Here is a 9,835-nt window from a genome sequence, read left to right on the forward strand (position 1 = left end):
CCATTTCTTCTCACTTTATTCAACTCACTCCAACCACCTTCTGTTCCAAGACTCCTACTAACAGATCTACTAGTAAATGATGTTCATTTTGCTAAACCCAAATTCCATTGAACTAACTGGCTTCTCAGCAGCCACAGACTCCCCTGGCGACTCTCTCACTTCTATGACACCACACTTAGTTTCCTACCTACATCCCCAGCCACTTCTTAATAGTCTCCTAGATAGGTTTGTCCTTCTCTTGACTGACTATTTGTGTTACTCAAGGGTCAATCCTGATTCCTCTTCTAGTCTCAGACCTGCTAAAGGCCAGCAGGTCTCAAACTTGTTTACACATTAGTACTATCAGAGGAGATTCTAAAAGCCCAATGCCCAAACTTGACCCTAGATCAGCTACACCCTAGCATCTTTGGGTAATCTTTCTTCAGAGCTCAAATAATTCCATTGTGCAATTCAAATGGAGACCTTCTTCCCAAAGCAATCTCACCCATATCTACAACTTCAAATCATCTAGGTCAACTATCCCAAACATGAGTTCCACACCCACAAAACTCACTGCTATATGATATACTAACATGGATGTGTCACATGCACTTCAATTTAATTTGAAATCAAATTCTACCTCCAATAAATGTATTCATCTTCCAGTGACTGACCAATGTCATGAATGGACTCGGAAACCATTAAGACAAAAACCTTACACCAATTCTAATCATTGCCTTCTCCTTCAAATCCCTACACCAAACCACAGACAACGTCTGTCAACTTTCTCTCTAAAGTACCTTGAATCCTTCCACTTTTCCACTTCCACTACCATTACCCTGCTCCAAGCCATCATCATCTCTGACCTGTAGTCCTACAACAGACTCCCAACCCACTTCCATACTGCATCCCCCTCAAATCCATTCTCCCCATTGTACTAATGGTGCTGTCTCCCCTTACTACAAAATCCTTTACTTTTTTCTCAACACTTTTAAAAGCCAATAACCTTGACGTAGCCTACAAGGTCTAGTGCCAGATTACCTCTCCCTCTCCTTTGTCTTCAGGCCACCTGGGACACTATCAGTTCCACAAATGCAACACAGCCCTTCCCATCCCAGGCCTTCACATTTCAGGCCCACTGTTAATAACACAAGAACTATGTGTTTTTGCTAATTTCTGACATCAGCCAAGATTTTTCTGAAAGAATCCCAAGAATTTGTTGAATCAGGGCTGAATGCTACTTTTAAATTAATGCTATGACTATAATTGTATTACATTAATATTACAATTGTACCATATACTATAAATTATCCAAATTTTTACTAATATACGGATATATATTGGCTATAAATTTTCACATTTACTACCATTGTGGCCAGATCCTACTATTAAAGCAAAATGAGCATAGTAAATCACATGGGGCTACGGCTCATCCAAACCAGTGCAACCCTAATCACTCTGGTGAATGGGTGAGACTTTTGGCAACAGAAATACCGAGCAACATACATTGATGACAATGGGAAGATACAAACAGTTATTTACTATTGGAAACTATGTAACATGGTCAGAATACTAGATAGAGGGTAACCACCTATTCTAGCTCAGGTACTCCCCGGTCAGAGCAAGCAGCCCAGCCCAGGGATGTGCAAAGGGACCATGGAGGCTATGAGAAATCCTGGCTTTTTGTTTTAGTGTTTGTTTTTTACTTGTAGATGGACACAATACCTTTATTTTATTTATTTATTTTTATGTGGTGCTGAGGATCGAACCCAGTGCTTCACATGTGCAAGATGAGCACTTTACCACTGAGCCCCAACCCCAGCCCTGTTTTTTTAATCAAAAATGTATATGCTATCCAGTTATCATTAAATTAACATTCACCCAAAAGAAGTTTTGTCCAACCACAGAATGAGAGGAAATATTTGCCAACCATATGTCTGGTAAGGGTCTAGTATCCAAAATATGTAAAGAATTGTTATGACTCAAAATGAGAGGGCAAATACCTGTTAGAAAACGGACAAAGGATTATAATACACATTATACCAAAGAAGATACCCAAATGACCTAGAAGCCCATGAAAGATGCTCAACATCATGCGTTATTAGGGAAAAACAAATCAAATCCAAGTCATACCCACAAGGACAGCTATCACCAGAAATGTAGGTGATGAAAGTCTTATTAAGGATAAGGAGGGCTGGGGATGTGGCTCAAGAGGTAGCGCACTCACCTGGCATGCGTGCGGCCCAGGTTCGATCCTCAGCACCACATATAAACAAAGATGTTGTGTCCGCCAAAAACTGAAAAATAAAAATTAAAAATTTTTTTAAAAAAAAGGATAAGGAAAGCTGGAATTCCCAGTGCTGGTGGGAATGTCAAGAGGGCAGCTGCCGTGGTGAACAGTTTGGCAGTTCCTTGATTAAACAGTTACCATGTGATCAGGCAATCCCACTGGAAAGTACATTACCAAAGGAAGTGAAGACATGTGTCCACACAAAAACTTGCATACAAATGATCCTGGGGGTATTGTTTATAAGAGCTAAACATATGGATAAGTAAAATCTGGTATATCCACACAATGGAAAATTACTCAACACCTTTGCTTTTATGGGGGAAGGGAGGCTCAGACAGGAGGATTACAAGGTCAAGGCCAGACTCGGCAACTTACTGAGGCCCTAAGCAACTTAGACTCTGTCTCAAAATAAAAAGTAAATAAGGACTGAGGATGAAGCTCAGATGTTAAGTGCCCCTGGGTTCAATCCCTGGTACCAAAACAAAATGAAAAGAAACGAATGAAGCACTGACACATGATACAGCACAGATGCAGCCTGACAACTGCCAAGTGAAAGAGCCCAACACAGAGACCACATATTGTATGTTTCCAGTTACATGAAATGCCCAGCACAGAGAATCCCACAGAAATAGAAAGTAGATCAGTGATTGACAGGGAATGGGAGAAAGGAGAAATGGAAGCCACTGCTAATGGGTAAGGGGTGACACATTATTATTATAGTATGTATGATATATAATATCACATATCCTCATAAAATATGTCTTAATCAGCCCCATGACAAGGTAAAAAGAAATAAAAAAGGCAATAAAAATTAAAAATAAGTCATTAAATCTTTTACTTTGAGCCTTAGTAAAGCATGTATTATGTCTCAGATATTATCAATTGTATGTTTAAAATAACATGATCATCAATACAGAATTTTATAGATTTTCATTAAACTTGATGATAAATATTTAGCTGTTTTGTAATTCCTTCTTTAGTAGAAAAGTCCAAGAAGAAATATAACACAGGGAAAACACTTTTTCCTCCTACCACAGTAAAACTGGTTAAAACAAACAAACAGGAAACAATGTCTGGTAAACCTCTTTTTACCACTAATTTCTGACCTACAGCCTGGGTTATCATGAAGGGGCTGAGTCCCTCCTTGAGGTACTCATTCATTTCCTTCTCCAGTGATGTCCCATAGGGAGGTGCAGGATGTGCTTCATTCCTCTGCTCAACACTCTGACTTCTACTTCTGGTCCACAGCAATGCTTATTTTGTTTTTGAGCCCAGCTATTTCTTTCTGGACTCTGTTTTTAAACCTATTATTGCTATGTGCAATGGAGAGAACTACTACATCATGTGACCAGAACTCTGGGGTTCTGAGAGTGTGTATTCTACACTGCTGTGTTAAAGTAGATGGACAAATGGTCAGGTTAGTTAAGTAAAGATTTAGGAGTGGGTGGACGTAATTGTTTTCACTGCATTATACCACCTTCTGAGGGCCAAGATAGCAAACAAATCAAGATCTTTGCTGTACTTCAAAAGTGTCCAGGATACTGGTGACAGACTGCCTTTGAGGAAGTGAGGTTCCACAGGAGAAACCTGTCAGTAATGGTAATAATTATGATTCCTCATGGGACAAGAACACTGTGAATCATAAGTGATATTTCCTCTTTCTGCTGGTCACACATTGGTGACCCACATGTGGCAAGAGCACCTTGTACAGCCTTTTTGGTGCTGACTGGTCTTCAACTTCTGTTCTCTGCCCTTATTTTAAAAAGAGAAAATTATTACATTAGGTCAGATCATGTAATCTACCCTATATCCCTTTTTGCATGCATGAAGGATTAACATAATCTAATAAAAACTGCCTCACTCATTTCCCTAGCTGGATTGGGTGGAGGTTGTGTTAGCTCTTTGATTCCTGGTATGGTACTGATTAGCAAATTTTGGCTATTTGTGAGCAATATGTGTTGAGCACCTTCCTTTTCTATCTCCATCCCTAAGGGAGACTGGCCTTTGCTTCATAGGGTCCAGCATCCACTGGGAATATAACAACCCCCCAACCATCTAGCTATCACACTTCCCCTCCCCAGAATACCTCCCTTTTCTATTACTCCAACCTCCAGGGCCTCTACCTGGCCCTTCCATTGCGTTGTCCCTCTACCCATGGTATGGCCTCCACCACCTCCTGGATCCCTCTGCGGGTGCAGCTTCAGCCTCCCAGAAGCCTGTCATCCCACATCGCTGGAACAGCCTCCTTTCCACCCCACCTTCTGCGCTGGCCAGCCCTCCCCAATTCCCAGACCCACTCCGGCTGCAGTCTCTTTACCCCAACACCTTCCGGGTCCTGAACTCCCCGACCCCTGCACACCTCCCACATGGGAGCTTCTCCCTGCATCACGGGCACTCAGGTACCCGCCCTAGAGGCCTCCGCGGCCTCGCTCGCCCAGCGCGGTGTCCCTTCCCGGTGCCCGCGCTCTCCCCCCCCACAGTATGTCTTCAGCGGGCCTCTTCCGGACGGCGGGCGGGGCGGAGCGCGGCGGGCGGGGCGGGGCGGAGCGCGGCGGGCGGGGCGGGGCGGAGCGCGGCGGGCGGGGCGGGGCGGAGCGCGGCGGGCGGGGCGGGGCGGAGCGCGGCGGGCGGGGCGGTCGGGCCTCTCCGGCAGCGGGCGCCTGCCATGCTCATCACGTGTGCTACCTGTACCTGTGGGCGGGACCGTGGCTGTGCCCGGTCGCGCTGCTCCTTCACCTTCTGCGGCTCGGCCGCCACGTCTTCTGCGACGGCGAGTCAGGTGGGCGGGCGAGTCTTCTGCAGCGGCGAGAGTCAGGTGGGCGAGCGGCGGAGTGGCGAGAGTCAGGGGCGGAAGCGCGCGGGGCGGGGCCGGAAGCGCCTTCGGCTGCGCGGGAGCGGCGGGGCGCGCGGGCCGAGAACCCCGGCCTCCCCGCAGCGCCATGCGCGGTGGGCGGCCTCTGGGGGACCTGAGCGCGGCAGGAGGCTGTTCCTCCTGCGCACCATGGTGCAGCGGCTGCGCGTGTTCCGCTGCTCCTTCACCTTCTGCGGTGCGGCGGCGCGCACGTGTTCCTGAGCCCCGGCGGCGCGTCTTCTGCGTCGGGGAGTCAGGTGGGCAGGCGGCGGCGCGGCAAGAGTCAGGTGGCGGGCGGCGGCGCGGCGAAAGTCAGGTGAGCGGGTGGCAGCGGGGCGAGAGTCAGGTGGCGGGCGGCGGTGCGGCGAGAGTCAGGTGGGCGGGTGGCGGGGCCGGAAGCGCGCGGGGCGGGGCCGGAAGCGCTTTCGGCTGCGCGGGAGCGGCGGGGCGCGCGGGGCGAGAACCCTGGCCTCCCCGCAGAGCCATGCGCGGTGGGCGGCCTATGGGGGACCTGAGCGCGGCAGGAGGCTGTTCCTCCTGCGCACCTCGGTGCAGCGGCTGCGCGCGTTCCGCTGCTCCTTCAACTTCTGCGGTGCGGCGGCGCGCACGTGTTCCTGAGCCCTGGCGGCCACGTCTTCTGCGTCGGGGAGTCAGGTGGGCAGGCGGCGGCGCAGCAAGAGTCAGGTGGCGGGCGGCGGCGCGGCAAGAGTCAGGTGGCGGGCGGCGGCGGCGCGGCGAGAGTCAGGTGGGCGGGTGGCAGCGGGGCGAGAGTCAGGTGGGCGGGTGGCAGCGGGGCGAGAGTCAGGTGGCGGGCGGCGGTGCGGCGAGAGTCAGGTGGGCGGGTGGCGGGACCGGAAGCGCGCGGGGCGGGGCCGGAAGCGCCTTAGGCTGCGCGGGAGCGGCGGGGCACGCGGGCCGAGAACCCCGGCCTCCCCGCAGAGCCATGCGCGGTGGGCGGCCTCTGGGGGACCTGAGTGCGGCAGGAGGCTGTCCCTCGTGCGCACCACGGTGCAGCTGCTGCGCGGGTCGCGCTTCTCCTTCACCTTCTGCGGGGCGGCGGCCCGGCGGTGCGCACGTGTTCCTGAGGCGCGGCCCCGGCGGCCGCGTCTTCTGTGTCGGGGAGTCAGGTGGGCAGGCGGCGGCAGCGGCGAGAGTCAGGTGGCGGGCGGCGGCGCGGCGAGAGTCAGGTGGGCGGGTGGCGGGGCCGGAAGCGCGCGGGGCCGGGCTGGAAGCGCCTTCGGCTGCGCGGGAGCGGCGGGGCTTGCGGGCGGGGCCGGAAGCGCCTTGGGCTGCTGCGGGGTGCAAGGGCTGAGAACCCCGGCCTCCCCGCAGAGCCATGCGCGGTGGGCGGCCTCTGGGGGACGTGAGCGCGGCAGGAGGCTGTCCCTCGTGCGCACCATTGAGCTCCTCGCGCTGCTCCTTCACCTTCTGCGGTGGCTCACACGTGTGCCTGAGCCCTGGCGGCCGCGTCTTCTGCGTCAGCGAGAGTCAGGTGGACGGGCGCGTCTTCTGAGTCCTCGAGAGTCAGGTGGGTGGGTTAGAAGCCAACGTTTTTATTTGAAATCTGAGACATGTTCTACTTTTGAAAGTCTCACATTTGCTATTGCCATTTATATGTCCTTTAAAACCAGAGCTGCCACACCCTCCAGCCCAGCCAGCTGTTGAGCACACAGGCCTCCCACCAAGCCGCCCTCTGCTCTCCCCCACATCCTCTCTGTGAGCAGGCTGAGTGGTCTTCAGCCACATTATACCCAGGCACTTTAGAAACAGTTTTTTTGAGATGTGATTCACCTCACGTACAACTCGGGAATTGAAAGTGTGCACACGTCATTTCAGAGGTTTTAGGATGTTCTCACTTGTGCAGGAATCACAATCAACTTGATTCTCATCACCCCTGTGCCCATCAGCAGTCACTCCCGTCCTCTGCCTCCCTCCCCAGCCAGGCACCCCCACTTGAGTTCCATTCCTGCTGCTTGCCTGCTGTGCATAGCTCTCACAGCGGAACCATACCGCACGTAAACTTTCACATTGGGCTTCTTCCACTTCATATAATTTTTTCCCAGCTCATCCATGCTGCATGACATATTCATTCCTCCTTTGTAATAAATACTTTGTGCTGCTGTCTTTAACCTTTTGAAATGATGCCTGGGCCACTGGTTGCATCCAGGGGGCCAGTGCCCAGAGCTGAGGGTGCAACATCTGTCTCCTCAGGCCAGCAAGATAATCCTGGAGATCAAGAAGGCCTTTGAGGAGAGCCTGAGCATGCTGAAGTGGATGGATGTCAGCCAAGGAGAAGGTGAGGATGCCCGGGAGCTCGGGCACCCAGGCTTCCTGCACCGGGCAAGAGCAGCAGAGAGAGTGCAGGGCTAGGAGAGGCCAGCCTGTCCCCTGGGCACGCATGGATGCTGTCCTGCCTTGTGACCAGTCTAGCAGGCTGGGGGGACAGCCTGAAGCCCAGTGTCACACATCTTTTGGCCGAAGGTGGACAGGCAGGAGAGCACGCGCAAGAGAGGTGGACCAAGCCACTGTGGTGCCCACTCCCTCCACAGCTCCCAGTTCCCCAGTGGTGGGGGACGGAGCCTCAGAACCTCATCACCTGCCAAAGGTTCCAACACTTGAACTTTGGGGACACATTTGGACCATAGCAGCTTCCCTTGGGGAAGCAACATTTAATCAGAAACCCAAAAGATTAACTGGGGGCTGGGGTGGTGGCTCAGCGGTAGAGCACTTGCCTCACCTGTGTCAGGCACTGGGTTCGATCCTCAGCACCACATAAAAGTAAAGAAAAAAAAGATACTGTATCCACCTATAACTAAAAAATAAATATTTTTTTAAAAAAGATAAGTTAGGCAAGGAGGGAATGTTTCCAAAAAGAGATGTGAAAGTCCTAAGTGGGGAGGTGCCTGATCCCCCGCCCCTTGACCTGACCCTGAGCCCAGAGCCCACAGAGCTGGGGCCAGCTGGCCAGCATCGCGGGTGCTCAGTTCTGTGTCCCTCCCATCTAGGCGGACGCCATCTACAATGTGATAGGCTACCCCAACTTCATTATGGACCCCAAGGAACTGGACAAAGTGTTCAACGACGTGAGTGGTTTACGCCCTGCCATCCCAAGTGCCCACTTGGGGAGGGGCCAAGGTGGGCGGGACACCCAGGGCTTCTGGAGGCAGGGAGGCTGACCTGGCATCATGACAGCCATCAGGGGATTAGCTCAGTGGGAGAACGCTGGCCTCGCATCATGACTCCAACTGGTTCAACCCAAGCACTACATAAAATGGGGGGCAGGGGGGCTGGGGCTGGCTCAGTGGCAGAGTGCTTGCCTCACACACGTGAGGCCTGGGTTCGATCCTCAGAACCACATTAAATAAATAAAAAAATAAAGATATTATGTTCATCTACAACTAAAAAATTTAAAAAAAAAAAAAGGTCTTGGGGAAGCAGATCCTAAAAGGTGCAGCACCACCTGACCCTGAGCCCAGAGCCCACAGGGCTGGGGTCAGCTGGCCAGCATCGCGGCCCTAAAACACCATGGGGTGGGTAGAAAGTGAAGCCCCTCACACCCCCGCTCCTGCCCCAGAGCGGCCACCTGTCTTCAGGGTTGTACCCCGACCTCCTCAGAGAAAACTCGGACCTCAAATTTTGACCTTGAGATGGGAATGGGAACGAGGAGGCAGCCATCCCAAATGCACGGTGACGCTCCGCTGAGGTGGAGGGGTATTGCTACCTCCCTGCTTGCTGCCAGAACCTTCGGCACATCACCCCTTTAAGTGGGTTGTGATTTTGCCCCAAATAATAGTTTCCTATCTTCTCATGAGTGAAATTTCTGAAATTCAGGCATTTTTGAAATTATAATAACCTCTCATCATGGTTCTATTTAAAACCTAAGACTATTAAAATTACTTCTGAGAATAGGAGACTCATTCCGCAGCCATGTTTCTTAAGAATAATTTCAGACACCCCAGGGTCATCATGATGCGAGACCCAGAGTCTCCTGGAGATAGCTCAGGAAGGGCCCACAGGACAGGGACCTGCCCCTAAGGGCCCAGTGTTTTATAGCAGCCCTTGGGTACACCTTAAAGATCTGGAGTGGACCTGGGGGAGGGCTTTGCACCTGTCAGGAGCTGAGAGGCCTTGCCCAGGGGTGGGGGTGTGATAACACCTGTCCCCTGACATTTCAGAGCTAGACTCCAGCATGGTTCATTAAATCTGTGCTGTCCAATTTGTTAGCTACCAGCCATGGGGGGCTATTTAATTCATCAAAACTTAAGTTAATTAAAATTTAATTACACTAGCACATTTGAGGTGCTCGGTAGCCACCTGTCACCATAGTCTACCATATTGGCCAGTGTGGGTATAGAACACAGGGAGAACACACCCATCGTCACAGTCCTGCAGGACAGTGATGGAGATACTTCTTGCCCAAGGGAACCACTGCCGGGGCATCCTGCAGCACTGTGACACTGTCAGGCGCCTGAAGGAGACAGTTGTTGCTGGGCCCAGCAGGTTAGAGGCCTCCGGAGGGGTGGAGCCTGCAGCTCCAGCCCACACTCTGGCCCTGGTCCTGCCGACCCATCCCTTCACCTCAAGGGGTCTGAGTTTCTGAGTTTCCTCTGGGCGTGCTCTCATCCTGTGTCTCTGCTTCTTTCTTCAATACACGGCAGTTCCAGACCTCTACTTCGAGAACGCCATGCGATTTTTCAACTTCTCATGGAGGGTCA

General features: G+C 51.9%; 1 protein-coding gene and 1 long non-coding RNA gene across 3 annotated transcripts in view; one reads left to right on the top strand and one right to left on the bottom strand.

Moving 5' to 3' along the window:
- LOC144252079 (transport and Golgi organization protein 1 homolog) overlaps window positions 1-5,748 on the bottom strand; it is an 89,068-nt gene extending 83,320 nt beyond the window's left edge. Inside the window, exons 1-2 of the mRNA XM_077794641.1 lie at window positions 5,666-5,748; window positions 2,207-2,276 (exon numbers count right to left, since the gene is read on the bottom strand). The gene's annotated coding sequence lies outside the window, so the exon portion shown is untranslated. The remainder of the gene's footprint in view (window positions 1-2,206; window positions 2,277-5,665) is intronic.
- On the top strand, window positions 5,712-9,832 carry LOC144252080 (uncharacterized). 2 transcript variants are annotated; one of them, XR_013342909.1, is made up of 4 exons: window positions 5,712-5,774; window positions 7,332-7,416; window positions 8,126-8,203; window positions 9,779-9,832. It is a non-coding gene; the product is annotated as an uncharacterized LOC144252080 (long non-coding RNA). The 2 variants fall into 2 exon arrangements; XR_013342910.1 differs by lacking the exon at window positions 5,712-5,774 and adding an exon at window positions 6,490-6,648.
- Window positions 9,833-9,835: the final 3 nt, after the last annotated feature.

This window comes from Urocitellus parryii, unplaced genomic scaffold, assembly GCF_045843805.1.
Source record: "Urocitellus parryii isolate mUroPar1 unplaced genomic scaffold, mUroPar1.hap1 Scaffold_37, whole genome shotgun sequence".
Lineage (NCBI taxonomy): Eukaryota > Metazoa > Chordata > Mammalia > Rodentia > Sciuridae > Urocitellus > Urocitellus parryii.